Source organism: Haemorhous mexicanus, chromosome 4 (genome assembly GCF_027477595.1).
Source record: "Haemorhous mexicanus isolate bHaeMex1 chromosome 4, bHaeMex1.pri, whole genome shotgun sequence".
NCBI classification, from domain to species: Eukaryota; Metazoa; Chordata; class Aves; order Passeriformes; family Fringillidae; genus Haemorhous; species Haemorhous mexicanus.
Genome location: NC_082344.1, coordinates 49,719,883 through 49,726,131, shown reverse-complemented (window position 1 = coordinate 49,726,131; position 6,249 = coordinate 49,719,883). Strand labels below are relative to the sequence as shown.

The window sequence follows — 6,249 nt, the reverse complement described above, 5'->3', positions numbered from 1 at the left end:
TCTTCCTTTTAGTAAATATGATGTAGTATCAGTATATGCTAAACCTCACGTAAATCCTCTTCTGGAGCTTTAGCTGCCAGAGATTCAGGCCGTAGGTTTTCTGTACAGCTTGGTGAAATGGCCAGGTTGTTGGATAGAGGTGGGATGTATACAAGGTAGAAACACATACATAAACATGCAAGAGTAGAATTTTTTTTGAGATGCGATGCAAGAATAAAAAAAAAACCAGTATGACTGTTTTTCCTTCTGAGTTTTGTAACAAACCTGCTGGATGAAACTTAGATTTCACAGAATTGTGCTGGAAGAACCTTAAAGATCCTCTAGTTTCAACGGCCTTCCATGGACAGGGACACCTCCCAGTACACTAGGTTGCTCAAAAGCCCATTCAGCCTGCCCTTGAACACTTCCAGGAGTGGGGATTCCACAACTTCTCTGGGCAACCCGTTCAGCGTCTCACCGCCCTTACAGTGAAGAGCTTTCTCCTACCCAATCTAAACCTACTTCCCTTTCACTCGGAATCTTTGGCCCCTTCTCCTGTCATTACATGCCCATGGAAACCATCCTCCTCCGTCCTTCTCGCAGACTCCTGGGGCCGGGCTGTGGGCATGGCCGACGCCGCTTATCCCGCATCTCAGGATGCCCGAGGCCGCAGGAAGCGTTCCGGCCGCGCGAGGGCTGCCGGGCGGGGAAGGGGCGGGAGGGGAAGGGAAGGGACGGAAGGGCCGGGCCCGGGCGGGCGCTCGGCGCTCGGCGCGTCCCCCCGTTGCTGCGGTGACGGGCCGGAAGCGGCCGCTGCTCCGCGCGCCATTTTCAAAGGTTTTTCAGCGCTGGGACGTCGCGGCCGCTCCGCAGCCGCCCCGCTTGCCGGCACCTGCTTTTAGTGGTAAGTGTGGGGGAAAAGTAGCGTAAACCTGTTGGCAAAGCGACCGACCGCCCCTCTGTGGGTATAGATCGGGATTGCTGGAAGGTCTGCAAAGCTGATGAGCAGGCTCATAATCGAAAGAGTTTTCCTGTGCTGTAGTGGGGACGTCCAGCGTGTGGTGACAGCCTGCCCAGGGAGAACGTGGAGTCTTCCTCTCTGGAGACATTCTAAACCCATCTGGACACGTTCCTGTCACCGGCTCCAGGTGACCCTGATGATCTCCAGAGCTGCCTTCCAACCCTAATGATTCGGGCATTCCATTACACTTTAGCAAAAAAATCTTTCTTCGGAACAAGTGTTGTCTTTCCATTGGCAAAGTGCCGAGACTTCCCAGCAAGCATGTTGTATGAATATCTTAGTCAGAAGTGAAGTCCCAGCAAATCCCCTTGGAAGCAGACTTTCCTAAAGCAAGGCTGGCTCTTTGGGGGTATTTTCAACACGATACTGCAGCAGCTGCTTATCACGGCGCAGCCCTGAAGCACCGCAGTAGTCAAATATCAGGTCCACTGAGTGCCTTTGGTACCTGGGCGAACAGGAACAAAAGGGGGAAAAAAACCCTTAACATGTAAGTTCTGCTGAATAAAAAATGCATTTTGGTATTTCCCAAAACTGAGACACCGAAACTGCAGTTCACGATTGTCTTTGGTGGTAATGTTACAGACTCAATTTAAAAAAATTGTTTCATAGCATATGCATTTGTCCATAGAGATTTCTTTGTGTTCAGCTGTTATCAATGTAGTTTTGTTGTCCACATGGCTCAATGACTGCATTATTTCTTCCATGGCCAAGATCCACCTTTGCTCTGCTTTTTTATTATTACATTTTCTGACTGATAACACAATTATTGCATCTGCAACAGTTCGAAACTGTACTCACCACCAATTTTGGTGTGTTGTTCTTTGAACAGAAGGAGGACTTCAGTCTGCTAATCTAATACCTACAAACATTGCTTCTTTCACACAATTTTATGCCAGTTGATTCTCTACTTAAAGCCTAGAGCAGCTGAATATAAGGTTTCGTTATTGCCCATCTTTCACATCTAGGTTCAGTTGGTGACTTAAAACAGTAGGGAACAGTTCTTAGGTGCTACATATATCTATTACATAAACATTTATATCTTCAAAAGACTCCTCACAGCCATCCAGGCATGTCATAAAATGAAGCATGTGAATGTTGTCACTTTAGGCAGTCTTCATGAGCAAAGGGGGAACACAAAATGAGGCTAATTGGCTCTGAATACTCTTCAGCAAGCAATTGAGAGATGTAATCATTTAAACATATTAATAAATCCTGTTTAGCTAATGGTTGATTTAAAGTACTAGAGATGTAATTTCTTAAACATTTCCTATTTAAGAAATGGCTGAATTAAAGTACTGTTCAATTATCTCTTTTCTATTTTTCATGAAAAATGGAAATTTGATTTTCTTCGCAGCAGCACTAAATTGCAAGAAATATTTAGTTGATTAATTATGTGAACTATTTATGCAGCTAATGTAGCCTGTCTCATGGGAAATACCAGAGCTGTTAAGAGTGCTTTCCAGTACTTTGCAAACTTACAGACGTCTAGTAGGTGTGACATATCTTTCATCAGGACTCGGTTGTGATTCACAAGGCTATTAAGCTTCTTTAAATAAAAGCATATTCTGGATTGAATTGACTGGGTGCAAATAATGTAGAAAACTTGGATTTGCAAAAAAGCTTTCTGAGAAGGTTGTTTACCAAATGCTTTTAAGAAATCAGGTCTCTGTCAGAAATGGAGAAAAGAAGCTGGTGGTTAAGAGAGAGTAGGAAGTACTGCCTTACAGTGAATGTGCAGAAGATTGTCTGCTGTTTAAAACTGATCTGAAAGAATGGGTTAAACAGCAAGGGACAAAATTTGCTTATTTTATAGACACGTTAAGTGGAATCTCAAGGCTTGCAGAAGAGTTTCAGTGGACTGAGTAATAAAGTGGGAATTAAAGCATATTGTTAATAAAGGCAATGTGATACGTGTTGTAGTCTCTAAAATGGCAGTAACTGCTCAGAAAGATGTGTCACTGTGAGTGTATTTAATCTATGCTTTAGAGCAAACAAAGACCAGGTGCCCTGGTTTCAGCTGGGATAAAGTTAGTTTCCTTCCTAGTAGCCAGTGCAATGTTGTGTTTTGGATTCAGCATGAGAATGATGTTGATAACACTCTGGTGTTGTGGTTGTTGCTAAGTAGTGCTTGCTCTCAGCAGAGGACTTCTCAGCGCCGGTTAGGAGCTGCATGGAAAGCCATGAGGGAGCATAACCAGGACAGATGATCTGAGCTGGCCAAAAGGGTATTCCACACCTTGAAAAAATAACCTGGGGAGTTACCCAGAGCGGGGCTGATTGTGGTTCGGGGACACGCTGGGCATCAGTCAGCAAGTGGTGAGCAATTGCATAATTTTATTGTGCATCTCTTGGTTTTATCAGTCTCTCTCAATGCTGCTGCTGCTGCTGCTGCTGCTGCTGCTGCTTATTATTATTATTATTATTATTATTATTATTATTATTATTATTGTTGTTGTTGTTGTTGTTGTTGTTGTTGTTGTTGTTGTATTTTGTTTTGAGTATTAAACTGTTCCTATGGCAATCCACAAGTTTTGTCCTTTTTTCCCCTGATTCTCCTCTCCACCCCTGTGGGAGTAGGGGGAGTAAGCAAGCCAGCTAGCTGTGTGGTGCTTGGTTGCAGGCTGGGCTTAAGCTATGACAAACACTGATCAGTAATGTGAAAGAGTGGGTTAAACAGCAGGGGACAAAATTTGCTCATTATGTGGACATGTTAAGTGCAGTCCAAGGATGTCAGAAGGATTTCACTGGACTGAGTAATGATGCCAGAGTTAAGGAGCAGTGTTAGTAAAGGCAAAGTGATACATGATGTGGTCTCTGAAGTGGTAGTAACCATTCAGTGAGATGTGTCACAGTGATTGCATCTAATCGATGCTTTTGAGCAATCAAAAAGGCAAATGATAAGTTAGGAATCAATATGAATGGTGAAGGCTACAGCCGGGTATCTCTGTGGCTGCTCAGAGAAAGGTCTATCAGGTACTATTATAATTGTTTCAGTCCATCTTGAAGCCCTTCAAGGCCCTGCATTATAGGCTTGTATGAAAAAAATGTATGTAGGAGTGAGATTCGACTCATGTTTTTTAGGTTTTTATGCTCTTGCTGTTGCAGCTGTCAAGAGACACAGGACATTGTGTCAGACAGGTCTTGAATTCAACTGAATCAGTGCATGTCATATATTGACTTTGTATTTCCAGAAAAAACAAATTTTCCTCATGTAGAAGTTGCTAGATACTTTTTCATGCTATAGTAAGAATAGTGATAGAGTAAGTTTAGGGTGTAAGATTTAAATTGTGGTAGTCTGTAATGGCAGAGGTCTGGAATTACTGACAAATAATTTCTTTCCAGAAAGGGTGTATGACAATTTTTGTCTTTGAAGACTTTAATATCAGTGTTAAGCTCTCTGAAATAACAACCCCAATTCTTATACTCATTCTAGGATGCCTTTTGGACCTATACTACAGCTATTCATTTCCTGGTCTTATTGTGGATCAGCTATGACTCTAGGGAATATAAGATAATACCCTTTCTGGATTGATTCCAGTGGTAATAATGAGTTAAATTAAAAATTTCAGTTCTTAGGAAAGAGAGTGATTCAACCAGCAATTTGTCAGTACTTCCCAATATTGGATTATGTTTAGGTTACTATATCTTAAATTCCTATTGCAGGGATTTAGTGTGATTATATATGTACTTCCTAGCCACAGTAACTGAAGTGCTAACATATTTCCTTTTATTTTTCTTTGCAGGTACTTCCTGTACAAGCTGTGACAGGGATTTGTTCTTGATATTTCTTCTGTAAAACTTTCTCAATTCAGTTAGTAAAAAAATCTTTTCTCTTTCTAAAACACAAGCTTTTAAACAAATCTGATGAACTATTTTGAGGTAATTTAATCTTTTTAACTAATACAAGTCTTCTTAAGAAGATGAGCTCAGGAGTTACCAGTTTTCTTCTGTATTAATATAAAATGTATTCCTGAGTCTCAGTCTAGAGACAGTAACACAATCACACTTTTCCTGATTTCAACACAGAATCTTCAACTTTAATGTAGAAATACCAAGAACTTTTTACTTTAGTCTTTGGCTTTCAGAGGAGTATGAAGAGCATTTCCTACGCATCAAGACATTGACTTCCAGTGAGTACACTGGTGGAACCCTGCCTCCTTCAGCCACCTCAGCACAGTATGTGAGGGATTGTTGGCAATGCCATTGCTTAGTTAATGTCCCAACAACCCAAACCTCTTCAAGCAAGTATTTTTGGTAGTACCCAGAGCAGATGCCGTGCTTGTAAGGCTGGTGAGTCTCATCTACAGAGCAGTACCCGGCAACCACAGGTCCGTTGCTAGACTTCTATGTAGCTTTTTAATATAATGAGATGAAATCTTAATTTTCCAGCATTAGATATGAGAGAAACATGAACTTTTATTATTCATGCACTTTAGTATAATAACTCATTTTATTTTCCAATACCTGCATGTATTTATTTAATATCTTTTTTAAATCTGTAGGATTGCGATGATCGTTTGGGTGATCTCTGTATTCTGTTCCTTTTATATGAGATGCAAACACCACCACCTTGAATTGGTAGTTTGGCTGCTCAGGTCTTTGCAGCTGATAGGTTAATACTGAAACTTCTGAAGAAATGTGAGGGAAGATGTTTTACTAAAATAACTACTTTTCAAAAATATTTCTAACTATTTAACAGATGTTTTTACAGGTTAAGAAACATAAGCTTTAGTATTTGATTTGTCTTCTCATTCTATGTCTAAATTCAGAAGGACATAATGATGTAAAAGTTCTTCTTCCCTCAGATGTACTCGGGAAAATCAAAATTATCATTTGGATTCAGACACAGTAATGCTGATCCAGTTCCTTTTAGATCTGCTTAGTAATAAAAAGATAACTAATCAATCAATTGTGAAAATCCCAGCTCTCTGTTCCTTAAACTGTATTTTCCAGAAAATGATGCAAGTATGACTACAGTACACCAGTATTTTTTATCATTCCTATTTTCTATTATAGAATGTAGATGTTGAAAGTTAATCTGTCTTTAACATTTTACATATTTTATGTAATGGTTGGCATAAGTTATATTAAGTACTGGCTTGTAAACTTTGAAAGTAAGATTTATAAATGAAAGAAAAAAGTGAGTTTTTCAGAGTAATCTGTCAGTTTGTATTGTGTAAGATACAGTGATAACCATGATTCAAATAATCAGAATATATAATGAGAAAACTAACTGCCAAGGCAAATAC

The 6,249-nt window shown here is 40.2% G+C and overlaps 1 protein-coding gene across 6 annotated transcripts in view; it reads left to right on the top strand.

The window, feature by feature from the left end:
* Positions 1-743: 743 nt before the first annotated feature.
* CEP135 (centrosomal protein 135) overlaps positions 744-6,249 on the top strand; it is a 35,244-nt gene continuing 29,738 nt past the window's right edge. For 3 of the 6 annotated variants that reach the window (XR_009486249.1, XM_059844800.1, XM_059844804.1), the window contains exons 1-3: positions 759-883; positions 3,142-3,316; positions 4,744-5,328. The gene's annotated coding sequence lies outside the window, so the exon portion shown is untranslated. Of the gene's footprint in view, positions 884-3,138; positions 3,317-4,743; positions 5,329-6,249 lie in introns of all 6 variants that reach the window. The other 3 variants (XM_059844802.1, XM_059844803.1, XM_059844801.1) reach the window with 3 other exon arrangements.